Consider the following 20617-nt stretch of genomic DNA (forward strand, 5'->3'; position numbering starts at 1 on the left):
CTGTGTTTGACGATCCCCTCTCACACCCAGTGGGACTGAAAGTCAAAATTCAAAATTTAAATAACCTCTTCCTCAATGTCAACAAGACAAAGAAGATATTAATACACACAACATGCTGGAGGAACTCAGCCGGCAGGCAGCATCTGTGGAAAAGAGTAAAGAGTCGAAGTTTTGGGCTGAGACCCTTCATCCAAACCAACAAGGCTGCGGTCTTCTTGAATGTTTGAGAGTAAACTTGGAGGAAAAATCCAGAGCCGGAGTCCTAAACTCCTACAATGCTGCTGGTGCCAAACTGTATCGGTCTCTGCTGTTCTTTTGGAATTAATCAGCTGAGTGGAGAGGGGGAGCTTGCTGCATGAGCAACAGTTTGTTCTCCATATCATACTGCCCTGACTTGCATATCACGTAGACAGCTAGGACACAACATTTATGTTTGACCCTGACCAACAGTGTGCCTCCATCCTTATAAATAGACACTACTGTGCCTAGCGTCACTTCGTGAACATACAATCAATGCATAGATATAAGCTATCTTATGTATTTATATTTATTATGTTTTTTTTATTCTGTGCTTCATCATTGTGGTTTTTTTGTGCTGCATCAGATCCTGGGTAACAATTATTTCGTTCTCCTTTACACTTGTATACTGGAGATGGCATTAAATTGTCTTGAGATGGGGAAAGAATTCTGAAATCGAAGTGCACATGAAGGAATTAAAGGGGTTAAAGAGTAATTTCGATGTTGCTGACACACTTCCACAGGGACCCCTATCCAGAATGCCTCGTACGTGAAGACCCTCCTCAGTGCCATCCTCCTCCCAAAACAATTAGCTATCATTAAGTGCTCAGCGCATCTCTCCGACTCCTCTACAGCTACCCAAGGTAATAATCGGGCGGACAGGGAAGCCAAATTAGCGGCGCAAACTGCCATTTATATCGTCTCCACGGCAGAGAAATTGGCCTCGGCCTGCAGGCCATCCACAACAACGAAGGGTATTCCGACATGGACGCTGTACAACAACTACAGGGGACGCCCCTGATTCAGAAAAACTAATCTGGAAGATGCATGGGTGTTCACACTCTGCGTCCGAGGGCCTCTGGCTCACTCCACTTGGCCAAGTTCGTATACCTGATGCTTTGTTACCAATGCTTATTGATCGTCTGCATACTGAGAGGCACCTTGGCAAGGAGGGAATGAGTAACACTTTATCACGCACCTGGTGGCACCCTAGATTGGAAGAGGCGGCACAAGAGAAAATACAATCATGTCTGATATGCCAACAAACAAACGCAGGAAAAGGAGTAAAATGTGCCCCAGGAAAAACCCCCTTCCTAGGTGGTCCTTTTGAATGCATTTAGCTTGATTTTAATGAACTACCACGTGTACACTGTACTGTTTAGTGATTGTAGATTGAAGCCTTTCCTGCCACCAATAATAAAGCTTCCACGGTGGTAAGATTGTTACTTACAGAGATTATACCAAGATTCGGGCACCAAGACAGATAAGTTCGGACAAAGGTCCTCATTTTGTGGGAAAAATAAATAAAGAGCTATGTGAGGTGCTGCAAATTGAGCAGCAGTTTCACGGTGTCTATCACCCGAAGGCTGCAGGAATAGTGAACGGGCTAAAGGCACCCTGAAGAATAAGCTGGCTAAGTTAATGTCCGAAACCGGACTGAACTGGCTGAAGGTCCTTCCGTTAGCTTTGTATCATTTGAGGATTACTCCCCATTCCACTACCGGAGTATCAGCAGCTGAAATTATTTATTGACATCCCGGAAGGACCCCATGGGATGCTAACATTCAGCCTCCCACCCAAGTTGACCTTAATGCTATGGGGGATGAATTGCAAAGGTATTTCAGGCAGTTAACGTCCTCTCTAAAGTTTCTTCAACCTCAGGTGCAGGAGGCGTTTAAGCCAGAGGAAAAACCAGAGGTGGAGTGGCTGGATTTGAAATTTGGAGATCCAGTATTGATAAGGGATTGGGAGTGTCCCAAGCTTTGACCCCGGTGGAAAGGCCCATTCCAGGTACTTCTGCAAACACTGATGGCCATTACGGTTCAAGGGCACAGCCGCTGGATCCACCTAAGCGATTGTAAACGATGGGCTCCACAGGTGGACTAAAGACTATTACTGGACTTTCCATTGTTGTAACTGCCTCCATGGTATTAAGCCTGGAGGACAATTTGTTTTATAACACTCATATATCACCAAGACCAAGGAGATGGTGGTGGACTTTAGGAGATCTAGGCCTCATATGGAGCCAGTGATCATTAATGGAGAATGTGTGGAGCAGGTTAAGACCTACAAGTATCTGGGAGTACAGTTAGACGAGAAGCTAGACTGGACTGCCAACACAGATGCCTTGTGCAGGAAGGCACAGAGGCGACTGTACTTCCTAAGAAGGTTGGCGTCATTCAATGTCTGTAGTGAGATGCTGAAGATGTTCTATAGGTCAGTTGTGGAGAGCGCCCTCTTCTTTGTGGTGGCGTGTTGGGGAGGAAGCATTAAGAAGAGGGACGCCTCACGTCTTAATAAGCTGGTAAGGAAGGCGGGCTCTGTCGTGGGCAAAGTACTGGAGAGTTTAACATCGGTAGCTGAGCGAAGGGCGCTGAGTAGGCTACGGTCAATTATGGATAACTCTGAACATCTTCTACATAGCACCATCCAGAGACAGAGAAGCAGTTTCAGCGACAGGTTACTATCGATGCAATGCTCCTCAGACAGGATGAAGAGGTCAATACTCCCCAATGCCATTAGGCTTTACAATTCTACCGCCAGGACTTAAGAACTTTTTAAAAGCTATTATTAATGCTTTTTGAGATAGTGATTTAGATGCATATCATATTTTTTACTGAGTTAAGTATTGTATGTAATTAGTTTTGCTACAACAAGTGTATGGGACATTGGAAAAAATGTTGAATTTCCCCATGGGGATGAATAAAGTATCTATCTATCTATCTATCTATCTATATACAGTTGCATGGAAATCGAACTGTATGCTATCCGCTTGCCCGGTCAGTAGAAGCGTTATTTGTGGCCACTCCTGGGTGGAAGCCACATCCCCTGTATATCGCAGATACTTCAAATGCCCCTTGTGAGGGGTAACAGGGAGTTTTAGGAGAGGAATGACGGGAAGGTGCATAGAGCTAATAGATTCCAAGGCCCGGGCCCCCGATTCTGCAGGAATCAGACCCAGAAATGACAACCGTAAAGGCAATGGTACAACCTGCTCCGATCAAAGGAGCTACCCCTTCTGTTTTACAGGAAAGGGATGGGGGTGTGTCTATGCAACGGTCCCCACCAATTCCTCCTGCGTCCAGAGACAATGTGTCAGCAGACACTGCCAACTCCGTGACGGGTGGTTCATGTACACCTGTAATGGAGAAAGGTGCATGAATGTCACCCGGGGCTGGCAGTTCACGTATGGATACTGTATTGGCACCCACGTTAGTGGCCCTAGCATGGGAAATATCCACTAGACCCTCAGCAAACGGGGCTCGGCAGTGGGAACATCACTGACCCTCGGAATTGGTACGACAAACGGTACAACACCAGAACTGGTGATGGGACTAAAATAGGTAATGTAACCACACCGGTCTACAGAGCGAAGAAAGGATTTGTGTTTCTCCTTAATGGGACCTTTACCACAGCCACCCCGACTCTCCCCGTCCTATTTGCTGTAGGGACAGTAGGACCAGTTACTATCCCATGTCCACGGAGGGTACATGCCCGCCGCAGAATAGTTACCCGAGCTGTTAGTAAGGAATTCTGTGCAGACTGGAAGGACTCAGTAACTCTGGGATCCTCCCTTGGTTATGGGCTCCTGGGGGGTCTGTCCCTCGGAGGTTCGGCAGGTATAACAGCCTCAAAAAACAGGAACTCTCTTATCTGTGGTCTAACAATCCTGGGAAACAGTACGGTAGAAGGACTGGAGGCCATTAACAGAGGATGGGCAGAGTTAAGGCTCTATGCACAACAGACTAGGTATGCAGTGGATTATCATTTGGCCCAGCTGGGGTGGGGGGGGGGGGTGTGTGTGCACTATAGTAGGAGGTAAGTGTATCACTCATGTTACTGATGAATCATACAATATAACCCATGCCATCCAGTCTATTAAAAAACAATTGGATGACTTCAGGCATGGTCCTAAGAAAGGAGATGACTGGCTAGGGTGGTTACTGGGGATCCTATCTACTACATGGGCTAGTTATTCTTGTTGATTAAATACTGGCTGTAAGGTTTTTATGGATAAGCTGGCAGCGCCCTTCTCAGCCCCATTTAGTTAGTTATCATGGAATGATAAAAGGAGGGAATGAAGGAATTAAAGAGGTTAAAGAGTAATTTTGATGTTGCTGACATACCAGAGGATGCGATGTTAATTATACACTGTTTTCTGAACATGCTGGACATTGTTCTTGAAATTGCTAGACCAAGGTTTAAATAAAGAACTGCCTGATGAGTCCTAATGCGAGTTCTTAGAAGTAAACAAGAACTATCCATGCTAAGCAGGTTCTTAGAACAATGATTCTCGAAATGATCATTTATATGGTGCAGGTCCACAATGATGGATACTGTTTTCACTCCGTGTAAATGAATTCAATAGTGGGGAGGGTTTTGCCTCTGAAGAAATGGGCTGTATCCTTCCTTTTCTGTAGACTTCTCTGTCCCCGGTGTTTCCATACCAGGCCTTGATGCAACCAGTCAGGAAACTCTCTGCTGTGTCTCTATAGAAGTTTATCAAAGTTTTAGATGATATGCCGAATTGCAAAATTCTAAGAAGCGACACCATTATGCCTTCTTTGTGATGAGACGTACATGCTGGACCCAGAACAGATGCTCCAACGTGTTAATGCAAAGGAATTTAAAGCTCCTGATCTTCTCCAACTCCGATCCCCCAATCCCAAAGTTGCCCGCTGGTCTTCAGTGACCAGCTGACATCGGTGCCCTGTGGCTCAGCGAATCGAGCTGCTCCCCCACAGCACAGAGACCCAGGTTCGATCCCGACCTCTGACACTGTCTGTGTGGAGTTTACACGTTCTCCTTGTTCCCCCGAGTGCTCCACTTCCTTTCCTATCCCAGCAATGTGAGGGCCAGTGGGTTCATTGGTCACTCTGGTGTGTGAATTTCTCTGGACCCTTCTCGCTTTCTGACAGTTTCTCTTCTATTCTTTCCCTCTCTCTCGCGCCATTCTCTCTTTCTCCTACCCGTTCTCTATCCCACCTCTCCCCATCTCTCTCTGAAACTGCTTCTGAACTCTCTTTCTTTAGATTCATAGTCATTGAAAAGTACAACACATAAACAAGCCCTTTGGCCCATCTAGTCTGAGCCAAATTATTTAAACTGCCCAGTCCCATTGACCTGCACCCAGACCATAGCCATCCATACCCCTCCCACCCATGTAATTACCTAAACTTCTCTTAAAAGTTGAAATCGCGTTTGCATTCACCACTTCCACTGGCAGCTCGTTCCACACTCTCACACTCACTTCACTCTCTGAGTGAAGTTTCCCCTCATTTCACCTCTCACCCTTTGCCCATGGCCTCTCTCTCTGAATTTTCACCCACATTCACTCTCTCTCTTTCTCTGAATTTGCTCCTGCATTCTCTCTCTCTCTCTCTCTGTCTCTCTGAATTTGCTCCTGCATTCTCTCTCTCTGTCTCTGAATTTGCTCCTGCATTCTCTCTCTCTTTCTCTGAATTTGCTCCTGCATTCTCTCTCTCTCTTTCTCTGAATTTGCTCCTGCATTCTCTCTCTCTCTTTCTCTGAATTTGCTCCTGCATTCTCTCTCTCTCTCTCTCTCTCTCTCTGTCTCTCTGAATTTGCTCCTGCATTCTCTCTCTCTCTCTGTCTCTCTGAATTTGCTCCTGCATTCTCTCTCTCTCTCTGTCTCTCTGAATTTGCTCCTGCATTCTCTCTCTCTCTCTGTCTCTGAATTTGCTCCTGCATTCTCTCTCTCTCTTTCTCTGAATTTGCTCCTGTATTCTCTCTCTCTCTCTCTGAATTTGCTCCTGCATTCTCTCTGTCTCTGAATTTGCTCCTGCATTCTCTCTCTCTCTGTCTCTGAATTTGCTCCTGCATTCTCTCTCTCTCTCTGCAGAGCTCACGTGGTTTCCCTCTAGTCAGAGTTCACTCCAAACTTCCCTCTCTTTCTTGCCATAAAATTCTGCGGGCTGTTCTCAGGATCGACACCAGGCCAGACAAAGAGATAGCAAGGCAGACAGCCAGCAGCTCAATCCAAACGAAGGTTTAAAGAGCGAGGTTTAGGTAGAATTCCAGACTTGGTGCTTGGACAATGGGGGCACAGCCACCAGCTGCTGGGCGAGGAATATTGGGAAGGAGCGAGATGGAGGAGGTGAGGATTAGAGGAGACTGAAAATTGGTGGGTAGAGAGTAGGACTGCATAGGGATTACATACTCTGTTTTTTTTTCTCTCTCTTCTGCTTCCTGCCTGGCCATATCTGTGAACAAGCTCTGGAAAATGCCACAACATCAATTACAGAGACAGGAGAAACAGGCAGGGAACAGTGCAGACTGACTAGGGTGGGGGGGGGGGGGTGGGAAGAGTTGCAGTCTGGTCTGCATACCACAAGCTACATTTCATTTGGAGTTTGAGGAGATTTTGGTTGTCACTAGCAAACTGGAGTTTATTCTGACTGGTTACATCAGTGTGGGGGCTCCATCACATGGGATCAGATAAAGGTGCAGAGGGCTGTAGACTCAGTGAGTTCCACAAGGGGCACCAGCCTCCCCAGCACTGAAGATATCTTGAAAGGGCAATTCCTCAAGAAGGCAGCATCCGCCATTCAGGACCTGCGCTCTCCTCCCGCCTGATTAAGGAAGAAGTACTAGAGTCTGAAGACACAAACGCAACAGTTTATGAACAATTTCTTCCCTTCTGCCATCAGATTTCTTAACGGACAATGAACCCATGAACACCTCCTCACTATTTTGCTCCCTTTTTGCACCACTTATTTATTCTTATTTATTATTATTTATTGCTTATTTATTATTATTTTTTCTCTTGTATTTGCACAGTTAGATGACTTTTGCACACCGGTAGCTTTGTCCACCCTGTTGGGTGTAAACTTTCATTGATTATATTGTGTTTGTTGTATTTACTGTGAATGCCCGTAAGAAAATGAGTCTCAGGGTTGTATTTGGTGATATATATGCACTCTGATAAGAAGTTTACTTTGAACTTTGATATATACAAGACCATAAGATATAGGAGCAGAATTAGGCCATTTGGCCCATCGAGTCTGCTCCACCATTTCATCATGGCTGATCCATTTTCTCTTTCAGCCCCAATCTCCTGCCTTCTCCCTGCATCCCTTCATGTCCTGACCAATCAGGAATCTATCAATTTCTGCCTTAAATATACCCAATGACGTCCTCCAGAGCCACCCGTGGCAACAGATTCACACCCTCTGGTTAAAGAAATTCCTCCTTGTCTCCATTCTAAATGGACATCCCTCTATTCTGAGGCTGTGTCCTCTGGCCTTAGACTCATACATATAAATACGTATACATATATATACATGTATGTATGTGTGTGTATATATACATACACACGCACACACACTCACACACACACGCGCGCGCGCACACACACTCACGCACACACACTCACGCGCACACACACGCACACACACTCACGCGCACACACACACACGCGCACGCACACTCACGTGCACACACACACACGCACACACACTCACACACACACGCACGCACGCACACACACTCACGCACGCACACTCACGCGCACACACGCACACACACACACACGCACACACACACGCACACACACTCACACACACACGCACGCACGCACACACACACACACACGCACACACACTCACACACACACGCACGCACGCACACACACTCACGCATGCACACTCACGCGCGCGCACACACACACACACACACACACACACACACACACACACACACACACACACACACGCACACACACACACACACACATATATGGAGTAATTTGTATACATTGATACATTGTACTGCTGCTGCAAAACAATACATTTCATGATATATGTTGGTGATTCTGAGCTGCGGTCAGAGGTGAGGGAGCTGACGCCATGGCACACGAGGATTTGGGTATCAGCAGCTCTAAGGTCAGTGAGGCCAGGGAACATGTAACTGTGCAAAAGGCTTATAGAACACAGAACAGTACAGCACAGGAACATAGCGTTCAGCCCACAATGTTGTGTGGAACCAATTAAATTAATAATCAAATGACAAAATACACTGCACTGCGGCAAACAGGAAGGCTCGACAACAGTTAGTCAAAACTGCCCAACGCATCACTGGCACCAGCCTACCCACCATCAAGGACATGTGTACAGAAAGGTGCTGGAAAAGGGCCAGTAACATCATGAAGGATGTGACCCACTCTGCTCATGGACTGTTTGTTCCACTCCCATCAGGGAGGAGGCTACGTAGCATCCACACCAGGACCAGCGAACAGTTACTATCTCCAAGTAGTAAGGCTGATCAATGCCTCCACCCACTAACACACCCCTCCACACCCACAACCACCACTACTTTATCATTTCCTGTCCGTCACCTTATGTACAGATGCTCCTGTGCCTAGTGTCACATTATGGACATACAGTCAATCTATGTGTACAAGCTAATGTATTTATATTTATTGTGGTCTTTATCTGTGTGTTTGTTTGTGCTGAATCAGATCTGGAGTAACAATTACTTCATTCTCCTTTACACTTGTGTACTGGAAGTGACATTAAACAATGTTGAATCTTGAACGAAATTCATTCCTTTTGCCTATACAATGTCCACTTCCTGCATATTCAAAGTGAAAGGTCAGCTTTATTTGTCACAAGTACATTGAGTGAAATGCTTGTTTGCATCGATGACCTACACAGTCTGAGCATTGTGATGGGGGCAGCCCACAACGGTTGCCGAGCTTCTGACACCAATATAACATGCCCACAACTCACTGACCTGAACCTCTACATCTTTGGACAGTGGGAGGAAACCAGAGGAAACCCACACAGTCACGGGGAAAACGTACAGACTCCTCACAGACAGCAGATGGGAAATGAACCCCAATCTTCTGATTGCTGGTGCTATAAAGCGTTACACTACCCACTAAGCTACCATGCTAAGTTCCTAAAAGCCTCGATTGTATCTGCCTCCACCACCACCCTAGGGAGCCCATTCCAGGCACCCACCACTCTGTGTAAATTGCGCCGGCAGCTCATTCCACACTCTCACCACCCTCTGAGTGAAATAGTTCTCCCTCAGGTTCTCCTTAAACATTTCACCTTTCACCCTTAACCCATGGCCTCTAGTTGTAGTCTCACCCAACCTCAATGGAAAAAGCCTGCTTGCATTTCCCTGTCTATATCCTCATAATTCTGTAAACCTCTATCAAATCTCCTGTCATTCTCCTACGCTCCAGGGAATGAAGTCCTAACCTATTCAACCTTTCTCTGTAACTCAGGTCTTCAAGTTCTGACAACATCCTTGTAAATTTTCTCTGCACTCTTTCAACCTTATTTACACCTTTCCTGCAGGTAGGTGACTAGAACTGCACACAGTGATCTAAATTAGGCCTCACCAACATCTCATCAAACTTCAACCTAGCATCCCACCTCCTGAATTCAATACTCTAATTATGAAGCCTATTTGTGCTAAAAGCTCTCTTTAACTAGAGCTCTATGCTCTATTGTGGTGATTCTCTGCACCTGGGAAAAGGACTGTGCGTGTACACCTCATTATTTTACACACCTCGGCATGGTCACCCCTCAGTCTCCAATAGTTCAAGGAATCAGCCCCTGGACAATCTCCCCCCATCACTCAGGGTGGGCACTGCCCCTCCCGCGGACAAAAGCAGGTCCTGGGATGACATTAGCATTAAAGGATGTCGTCAGGGCTTGGAAGGAAGGTGAGGTTTTATGAGGACCTCTCTCATTGAGGGATGGGAGCCTTCAGGACTCCTGGAAGAGTCGAACTGTTCTCCCGATGGGCATGGGGAATGTTTCGGTGGAGAGTAGGGACTGTAACCGAGGCGTGGTCGCCACAAATCTGTGGTTGTCTCGGAGTCCTGAGTTCCGGTGAATGGTGGACATGTCCAGCCAGTTACTCACATTGGGTCTCCAGCTGTGCCACAGCTGGGCAGCAGGCACCCACCATGTGGTCACTCAATATCGCTGAGTAACACTCACAAGGCTGACTCACAGGACAGGCACTTCACCAAAGACATCTGCAAATTCCTACAGATGTACCGTGAAGAACATTCTAACTGGTTGCATCTCTGTCTGGTATGGAGGGGCCACTGCCCAGGATCGGAAAAAACTGCAGAAAGTTATAAACCCAGTCAGCTCCATCATGGGCACTAGGCTCCACGGCATACAGAACACATTCAAAAGATGATGCCTTTAATAGGCCACATCCATCATTAAGGAGCCCACCATCCAGAACAAACCCTCTTCTCATTACTACCATCAAGGAGGCGGCACAGGGACCTGAAAAGGCAGCTCAGCACCACCTTCTCAAACGGCAACTGGGGATAGGCAATAAATGCTGGCTTAGTTGGCGATGCTCACAGCCCGAAAAATGAATAAATAAAAAAAAATACATTCAACGCTTCAGGAACAGCTTCTTCCCCACCACTATCAGATTTCTGAATGGACGATGAACCCATACACACTAGCTCAGTGCTTTTTCCTTCATTCTTGCACAATGTATTTAATTTAATTTTTATACACTTATTTTGATTTATAGTTTTTTTAAATTATGCAATGCACTATACTGATGCCACAAAACAAAAAAAAATCATGATATATGGCAATGATATTAAACCTGATTCTGAAACTCTCCCACAGTACTGAGAGAGGGTTGCATTCTGGGAGGGGTGTTCTGAGGGGGGGGGGGCACACTGTGGGGTGTGGTGCTAAGGAAGAGTCATCCTGTGGGAGGGTAACACGGTAGGAGAGGTGCAAAGACCCGGTACTCTGGGGACCCGGGGTGGAAGTTGTTGCATTGGGCAGTACCATGTAACAGGTTTTTGAGCAGGTTCACTGACCCCCCGCCCGCACCCCCATCCAGCTGTCCATTCTGCGGCCAGGAGGGGCCAGTGAGCCTATTTGGGTATCTGAAGGGGCTGCTGCTCAGGTTCTGCCCTGCGCTCCTCCAGGCGGGCAAACGGTCAGATCGTGAGGAGGACCTCCTGGTCAGCTTGCTCCTGGGCCTGGCCAAGTTGACCATTCACGGGTCTAGGTGGCAGAAAGTCGAGAGCTCTGCCGGGGCCGACTGCCTGCCCCTTTCCAAGGATACGTTGGTGCCCGGCTGTCCTTGGCGAGGGAACATGTGGTCACAGAGGGGGATTTCCAGAGCGGTGGGGCCCCCCAGGGAATTGACTGTTTTATAGGCTGTAGTAATCATGAATTTATTCACAGTGTTGTAAATTACTGATGTTTGTACTTCGTATAAGTAAATGTTTGTAGCTTTGTTAAAGAAAAGGGTGGTACTGAGTCCCCAGCGGAAGATCGCTTTTTGCAGAGGGCCTTCCCCTGTACACTGGGGACCTGGGATGGACGGTGTTGTATCCGGCAGTATCGAGCAACAGGTTTGAGTCAGTTCCCTGAAACCCCGTCCGGCCGTCCTTTCAGTGGTCAGTGTACTATGCTTATATGGACTGAGAGAGGTTGCAGCCCCTGTTTGAGTATCTGAAGGGGCTCCTCAGGTTCTGTTTGCACTCCAGCCCCACACTCCTGATCTATAGTCACCCAGGACCGGGGAGTGGGGGGCAGGTTGCCTGGAGGATCTACTGGCCAGCTTGCTCCTGGGCCTGTCTGGCTAAGGGAGCCATTCACGGGTCCGTGGAGTGGGCAATCGAGGGCTCTACCCTTCAAGCCGACAGCCAGGGTTACCTGCCTGCCCAGGTGTCCTTAAAGAGGGAGCATGTGGTCTCAATGGACAGAGTGTCAAAACACAGTGACCCAAAAGCAGATGCCAACTTTACCATAAAAAACAAGCCACACAGGACTAAAAATGAGAGAGAACAGGAGCTAAACATAACAGGCAACAGAGTGAATTGTAGGCCAGGAGAGTGAAGGCTGGGAGCAACTGGTTGAGGCTGGCTGGTTCGATGAGTGAACAAGGACTGGGGATGAGAGCTGGGTTCAGATACACTGCAGGTGACGAGTCTGGAATGAGCAGCAGGTGAACCCTGTTGGCTGGGTGGAGATCGGAAAGTGCCTACATGTGCAAGCTGGGAGGTGTCAGTGGGAGCAGGGTGGGAGGTGTCAGTGGGAGCAGGGTGGGAGGTGTCAGTGGGTGGAGACTGGGAGGTGTCAGTGGGAGCAGGGTGGGAGGTGTCAGTGGGTGGAGACTGGGAGGTGTCAGTGGGAGCAGGGTGGGAGGTGTCAGTGGGTGGAGACTGGGAGGTGTCAGTGGGAGCAGGGTGGGAGGTGTCAGTGGGTGGAGACTGGGAGGTGTCAGTGGGAGCAGGGTGGGAGGTGTCAGTGGGAGCAGGGTGGGAGGTGTCAGTGGGTGGAGACTGGGAGGTGTCAGTGGGAGCAGGGTGGGAGGTGTCAGTGGGAGCAGGGTGGGAGGTGTCAGTGGGAGCAGGCCTGACATGGTGGCGGAGTTCTGGAGACAGTAGGCTCTGCAGGGTGATTCTTGTACGCAAACACTGATTTTATTAATGTCCTGTCGAAGCCTTTTGCTTCCAACTGGGCCTTTGGAAATGCTGGGTTTGGAAGTTGTCTACTGCACACATGCCAAACTCCTGGAATCATCTTCATGGAGATACTTGGATCCCAAGCAAGGGCCAAACCAATCCCAGGACAAACTTTCTCTTTACTCCAGCAGGAACAGCAATAATAGCATCCACAGTTACAGAGAGAGAGAGGGTGAGAGAGACAGGGAGGGAGAGGTAGAGGGAGAGAGAGAGACAGGGAGAGAGGGAGAGCGAGAGCCAGAGCAAGAGAGAGAGAGAGAGAGAGAGAGAGAGAGAGAGAGAGAGAGAGAGAGAGAGAGAGAGAGAGAGAGGGAGAGGATGAGAGGGAAGGAGAGTAGGGGAAGGGAGAGAGAGGGTGGAGACAGGGTGTGTTGAGAGAGACTGGGAGAGAGTGTGAGAGAGGAGGGTTGGAGAGAGGGGGTGAGAGGGGGCGTGAGGGGAAGTGAGAGGGGGGGAGAGAGACGGAGAGGGACAGTGGTAAACGGCCAGTGAATCTCCAGTGTAGAGGTAGCGGATGAGGAAATGGGTCCGATCACAGCTTCAGCTCAGATCTGGGTTTAAAACAACATCTCTTCCAAAGGCAACCCGAGTGAATCTGCAGATGCTGGAAATAAAAACACGAAATGCTGGCAGAACTCAGCAGGCCAGACAGCATCTATGGGAGGAGGTAGTGATGAAGGGTTTTGGCCGAAACGTCGTCACTACCTCCTCCATAGATGCTGTCTGGCCTGCTGAGTTCTGCCAGCTTTTCGTGTTTTTATCTCTTCCAAAGACCAGGCATGAGCACCAGAGGGAGAATCCACTCCACTAGCCCATGGCTGATGTCTTCTCCCCTCCCTACTCACCCCTCTCATCACAGGCAAAGCCCTCCCCACTACTGAGCACGGAGCAGGCTGCGGGAAAGCGGTATCCATCATCGGGGCCCCCACCCCGGCCACGCTCTCTTCCCGCTGCTGCCATCAGGAAGGTACAGGGGTCTCGGAACTCACAGCAGGAAGAGTTATTACCCCTCAACCACAGGCAGTAACTTCACTCACCCCATGCTGAACTGTTCGCAAAAACTATCGACTCGCTTTCAAGGACTCTTTGTCTCACACTCTCAATATTTATTGCTTATTTATTATAATTATTATATTTTTCGTTTCTATTCGCAGTTTGTCGTCCTTTGCTCACTAGGTGTCTGCCGGTCCCGTTGAATTCAGTCGTTCATTGGCTCTATTGCGTTCCTTGTATTTACTGTGAATGCCCGCGAGAAAGGGAACTTCAGGGTTGTATACCTTGATAATAAATTTCCTTTTTACTCTTTGAAATTCCCACAGTCTACGTGTTGGGTGCGGGGTGGGGGGGGGGGGGGGGAAGAAACGGCCTCCCTACAAACTCTTCCCCACACCGAGAGGTGTCGGAAACTTCTCGGATACGTGTACATCCAGCTGCACATTTGACAGCCAGCCCATCGAGCTCTTTGCCTCGGGTGTGTGCTGTTTTTCAACGTAAACATTGCCGTTCGCCGTATGCTTCGATGTATAAAGACCAGAAGACATAAGGGCAGAATCAGGCCAATTCCCAAACAATCTGCTCTGCCTTTCAAACACAACTGATTTATCCTTCTCCAACCGCTCTCCTGCCTTCTCCCCGCTATCTTTGTCGCCCTGCCTAATCAGGAACATATCGACCTCCGCTTTGAACGTACCCAGCGCTGTCTGTGGCAATGATTTCCACAGATTCACCACCCTGGCTAAAGAAATTCTTCTTCATCTCTGTTGTAAATCGTCATCCCTCTATTCTGAGGCTGTGCCCTCTGGTCTTGGACTCTCCCACTACAGGAAACATCCTCTCCACATTCACTCCATCTCGGCCTTTCAATATGCGACAATCTTGAATCTTTTCCAATTAATCTCTTCTCACTGCCCATTCTGTGAATTTATTTACTCCTCTCCCCCCGCACCCCTTCTTAAAACACTTTCCCTTCAGGTAAAACACCATTTGTGAACATTTCACCTCCTCATTCAACCTACAACATCCCACTCCACTCCTTTAGCCCGACACTGTTCGGAGACCGTGGATGTTCACGAACAAACACGACGCCAAATCAACACCGGGGACAGGACGGACCCCACCGCCGGCTGCACCCCGCTTTGTAACAAGCCACCAGCTTAGAGAGGAGAGCTTCAAACTGGGTCTCACCTGGGGTTCCGTAGAGAGAGGGAAACTAGATAATATCTCCCTCAGAATCGACCTCCGAGCGCAAAGAAAAGTCTTCAAACGAGCTTCATGTTCCGAAGCCAGCCGGCTAGGAGGAGGAGAACAGGGGGAAATGTTTTCTTCTCCAAACTGCAAGCGAGAGGACAGAAAATAAGCCGAGAAACTCCCCTTTCACATCCACAACTTCGGAGTGTTGGCGGAGGGAAATTTCGTTTCCTGTATTCGAGTTCAATTCTAAGACAATTCCTCTGGCAACGCGCCCGCCGTTTTTTTTCTCTGGGTAAGTGTGTGTGTGATTAAAAAAAGGATGTTAAGAGTAAGAACTTTCCTCGCCAGAAGTTGACGCACAGCCTGTATGAATCGCTCTTGCCCAACCGTACTGATCTGAAAGACCTTCGCCGTCCACTCCCACCCCACCTCGGAGCTCCACCCAACACTCGGACCCGTCGTACACAAGATAAGTGAACATAAAGTTTGAGTCCAAAACCCCAGCCTTGAACACAGCCCGCACTTATCTAGACCAACACACCCAAGCCGACATATGGAAGAAATTAAGGACTGGTTATAAATTTTCAACCCATTCCAACTTTAACCCCCCCTGTCGCCAAGGAATGTGGTCTTAGATCCAATTCCTCCTTAACTACCCAGGAAGTCAGGCTTTTAAGCCCTATGATTTAATTCCCTTCTTTTCACCCCAGGTTTGTATTTTTCTGTAATTAAATACAGAAAATGTTTGAAGTACAAACAAGAGAAGATCTGCAGATGCTGGAAATCCAAGCAACTTTGCACACAGAACGCTGGAGGAACGAGCGCCAGGTTGAATCGGCCTGGCTTGCTGAGCGTTCTGTGTGAAATGTTTGAAGTACTATGACCCAGCAGCATCTGTGGAGGAGGGACCAGTTCCAGGTGAGAGACAGAAATCAAAATAAAACCTGCAGAAGCCAGAATGTAGAACATAAGACAGGGGCAGAATTCGGACCATCCAGCCTGAAGACCCACACCCAGAGGGTCAGGAGCACCTCCCTCCCCTCCGCCATCAGATTTCTGAATGGACACTACCTCACTATTTTTCTCTTTTTGCGCTGTTCATTTCTGTTATATATTTCTTATTGTATAGGTAGAAGATATTTGATTACTAGTTTGTTTGGTTCAGTAGGTACAGAGGAGTTGTCAGGGGTAAGTTTTTTACACAGAGAGTGGTGAGTGCATGGAATGGGCTGCCGGCAACAGTGGTGGAGGCAGATACGATAGGGTCTTTTAAGAGACTCCTGGACAGGTACATGGAGCTCAGAAAAATAGAGGGCTATGGGTAACTGTAGTTAATTTCTAAAGTAAGTACGTGTTCGGCACAGCATTGTGGGCTGAAGGGCCTGCATTGTGCTGTAGGTTTACTTAGCAATGTGGTGTGTTTTACGCCCTTCCGGTCCTTTGAGGTACACCACCCCGACAGCCACAATTTAACCCTAACCTAACTATGGGACAGTTCACAATGACTTGGTACGTCTTTGGACTGTGGGAGGAAATCAGAGCACTCGGGGAAAACCCACGCATTCCACAGGGAGAACGTACAGAGACTCAGTACAGAATGGCACTGGAAATGAACTCCAGAACACCCTCAGCTGTAATAAGACCATAAGACAAAGGAGCAGAAGTCGGCCATTCAGCCCATCGAGTCTGCTCCACCATTTCATCATGAGCTGATCCAATCTCCCCTTTAGTCCCATTCCCCCGCCTTCTCACCATAACCTTTGATGCCCTGACTACTCAGATACCTATCAATTTCTGCCTTAAATACACCCAATGACTTGACCTCCACAGCTGCCCGTGGCACCAAATTCCACAGATTCACCACCCTCTGGCTAAAAAAACTAACAGTGTCACGCAAACCAGTATACTACTGTGGCTTGTAATCTCCAGTGTGCTTTATGTACTGCACCATACTGCTGCCCCAAAGCAACACATTTCACAACAGTCAGTGATATTAAACTTGACTCTGAAGACCATAAGACATAGGAGTGGAATTTGGACGTAACATTTTAGGAACAGCTTCTTCCCTTCCCCCATCAGACTTCTGAATGGACAATAAACCCAAGAGCACAACCTTACGGTTTTTGCTCTCTATCTGCACTACTTATTTAATTTAAGTATATAGTTTTGTTGTAATGTATAGTATATTTTATGTACTGTACTGCTGCAAAACAACACATTTCACAACAGTGATAATAAACCTGATTCTGATTCTGACATAAGAACAGAATTAGGCCATTCAGCCCATCAAGTCTTCTCTGCCATTCCATCATGGCTGATTTACTATCCCTCTCAACCCCATTCTCCTGCCATCTCCCCATAAACTTTGACACCCTGACTAAGCAAGAATCTATCAACCTCTGCTTTAAATACACCCAATGACTTGGCTCCACAGCTGTCTGTGGCAATGAATTCCACAGATTCACCAGCCTCTGGCTAAGGAAACCCCTCCTCGTCTCTGTCCTTCGGTACAAGACAGGGGTAGGCTCTTCAGTCCATGACGCTGTGCTGAACTAATTAAAGTAGTAATGAAGTGCCTAACTAGCCCACTGTCTGTGCCAATGCAAGTCCAAGTCCCTCTATTCTCTGCACATTCATCTGCCTATCTAAGAGCATCTTGAATGCCTTTATCGCGTAGGCGTCAACAGCACCGCTGACGGCGTGTTCCGGGCCCCTCCGCTCTCGCTGCTGTTCCATGTCCAATGGACTCGCTCTCCAGGACTCCTCAGCTCATGTTCTCCATATTTATTGCTTCGTTATTATTATTTATTTTTGTCTTTTGCACATTGGTTGTTTACACGTCTCCGTCGTGTATGGTTTTTCATTGTGTTTCTTTGTATTTATTGTCAACGCCTGCAAGAAACAAGTTATCACCCAGGAACGGTCAGGAGCAGTTATTACCCCTCAACCATCAGGCTCCTGAACCAGAGGGGATAACTTCACTCACCCTACTACTGAGAACCCCCCATCACCCAGGACATACCCTCTTCCCATTGCTATCATCAGGGAGGAGGTACAGCAGCCTGAAAGCGCGCACTCAGTGATTTCAGGACAGTTCCCTCCCCTCCGCCATCTGATTTCCGAATGAACATTGAACCCATGGACACTGTTATTTTTCTTTTTTTGTTCTTTGTGCACTACTTATTTAATTTTTAAATAATGAATTATTTTTCTTATTGTAATTTAATTTTTTATTATTACAATGTTTTGCTGCTGTAAAACAACAAATTTCATGACAAACACCAGTGAGATTGATTCTAGGTTCCTGTGTTCCATTTGGGAATGCCTGTGGCGAGGGATCCCAGCGATCTGCTCCAGGTACGTTCCGGGGGAGAAGGTGGGAGCTCAGAACAAATGCTTAATTACAAAGCACAACAAGCATGAGTCGGTTAGTCCATGCTGAGTGCCAACGTCCGCACCGAAATCAGAATCAGAGTCAGCTTTATTATCTCTGGCGTATGTCGTGAAATGTGTTGTTTTGAGGCAATAACATACTGCAATACATAATAATGAAAAAGCTATAAATTACAATAACTATATATAAAGAATTCAGTGAAATAAATAGTACAAAAAGAGATGAAAACATACTGCGGAAATGTTCAGGGGTTCAACGTCCATTCGGAAATCTGATGGCAGTGGAGAAGAGGCAATGAGTGCGCGCCTCCTCCCTGATGATGGAAGCTCGTTGACCGGTACTGGGTGGATGATGCCGTTGAACGCCAAGCTGCGTTGGATGATCTGATGTCTCTCTACTGCTCTGAACTCAATAGAGGACCACTGAGAATGTACAATGCATTGAGGTAGAACAAATACCTCAAAAATCCATCTGATCATACCAGGGAATCGTTTAATTCTCTGATAACAGTAGGGCAGATGCTCTCCCTGTGCCTGGAGGATCGAGCTTTCAGACTTTTATCTCTTCAGAATGCAGAATAAGTGTAACAGCTCTAGAGAAAGTCCAGTGCAGGTAGGCAATAAGGTACAAGATCAGAACAAAATTCAAGATTCCAGATTATTTAATGTCATTTCCAGTACACAAGTGGAAATAACTATCCAAATTGTTGACGATTTATTCACTTCCACAGATGCTGCCTGACCTGCTGAGTTCCTCCCGCATTTTGTGTGTGTTTCTCTGGATTTCCAGCATCTGCAGAAACTCTTCTGTTTACTTCCAGCAACTGCAGATGTTTTTTAAACTAAAAATGCAGACAGTTCTGTAAACGTAGTCCTGGGCTGGAAAGGATTTACTCTAGCTTTTCATTAAACCACTTTTATAATTTTCCACACATTCCTGGTTCCCACTTGCATCTCCGGACTGCAATATGAAGTGTAAAAACCTTGGCAAACCTTCCACACCCAATTCCACCTGCCTTCCAAGTTACTCAGGCCCTTTAGAGAAAAACCAATGTCAAAACTGAGTTCATTGTCATTTGCACAAGTCCACGTGCGCACAGGTGTAATGAAAAACTTAGTTACAGCAGCACCTCCGGCACACAACGGCCTCCATTGATTGGGTCGACCATGGGTGTTGTGTCCTAGTTATCTACATGATATGCAATCCTGGGCAGTACGATATGGAGAGTGAGCTGTTCCCCATGTAGCAGGCTCCCCCTCTCCACACAGATGATGAATCCAAAGGAACAGCAGAGACCGATACGGTTTGGCACCAGTGGTGTCACAGGAGTTGTCAGTCAGCATTGAACTCAATGTAGGACTGGCTTAGGGACTCCAGCTCCAGATTCTTCCCTTGGGGTTTAACTCCCAAAGCCTCCCCCATGAGTGGGTATAGTCCAAGGCAGCAGAGGTTTGAGATCAGAGTTTTCCTCCTCCTAGATGAGCTGCCAATCACAGCTGATGAGCCCCATCTGCCCTAAGCATCTGGTTTTAAGGCACGCTAGGGAAATATATTTGCTACGGAATTTCAAGTAAAGTTGGTCGCTAACAACAGGGACTTCGAACTGACTGGAGAATAGTTTTTCATGAACAAGAGAAGAATGGTGCAATCATCAAGTCTTCCAAAGAACAATAGTCACAGCCTGTTCTATACTGTGATGCACACAGAAAGCCAATTACATCAGTCAAAATTTAAAAAATCAGTCCTGTGCATCTTATCAATTCCCACAAAAATGCCAGAGACAGTCCCCTTTCTGCCCACAACACACAGAACATCCTTGAAACTAAGATAGATTATTACAAGTGTGCTGAGACCCAGGCTGAATAGTGAGTCTTTATTTATCATGTATAGAAGGTTCATTAAATCCTTAGATCCAATAAGGCATTTAAGTACAAAAGTATAACTTGTGTTATATGTTAGTACCAGATGCATGAAGGAAAACCATACACACTGTTTAATTGTCAGAAACCTGACAGCCCACAGGGTCCTCCCTACAATTCATGACCTTCACTGTCTCCATCTTGTTTACGCTGCTGTTGTGCACGAAGATCAGCACGCAGCATTTTGCTAATTAAAGGGTGTTAACAGCTCAGATATTTTAACCCCTTCTTCAGAATTTTCTTTCAGAATTGAGTCAGGTAGTCTCATGGTATATAGCAGTAGGGCAGTGCAGTCTTGTGTTTACAGCAGTAGAGTAGTGCAGTCTTGTGTTTACAGCAGTAGGGCAGTGCAGTCTTGTGTTTACAGCAGTAGGGCGG

General features: G+C 47.1%; 1 protein-coding gene across 3 annotated transcripts in view; it reads right to left on the reverse strand.

The window, feature by feature from the left end:
- Positions 1-15387, reverse strand: part of pdgfrb (platelet-derived growth factor receptor, beta polypeptide) — a 143446-nt gene extending 128059 nt beyond the window's left edge. For 2 of the 3 annotated variants that reach the window (XM_073067086.1, XM_073067084.1), the window contains exon 1: positions 14921-15387. The gene's annotated coding sequence lies outside the window, so the exon portion shown is untranslated. The remainder of the gene's footprint in view (positions 1-14920) is intronic. The other variant, XM_073067087.1, reaches the window with a different exon arrangement.
- Positions 15388-20617: the final 5230 nt, after the last annotated feature.

Source organism: Hemitrygon akajei, chromosome 15 (genome assembly GCF_048418815.1).
Source record: "Hemitrygon akajei chromosome 15, sHemAka1.3, whole genome shotgun sequence".
Classification (NCBI taxonomy): domain Eukaryota; kingdom Metazoa; phylum Chordata; class Chondrichthyes; order Myliobatiformes; family Dasyatidae; genus Hemitrygon; species Hemitrygon akajei.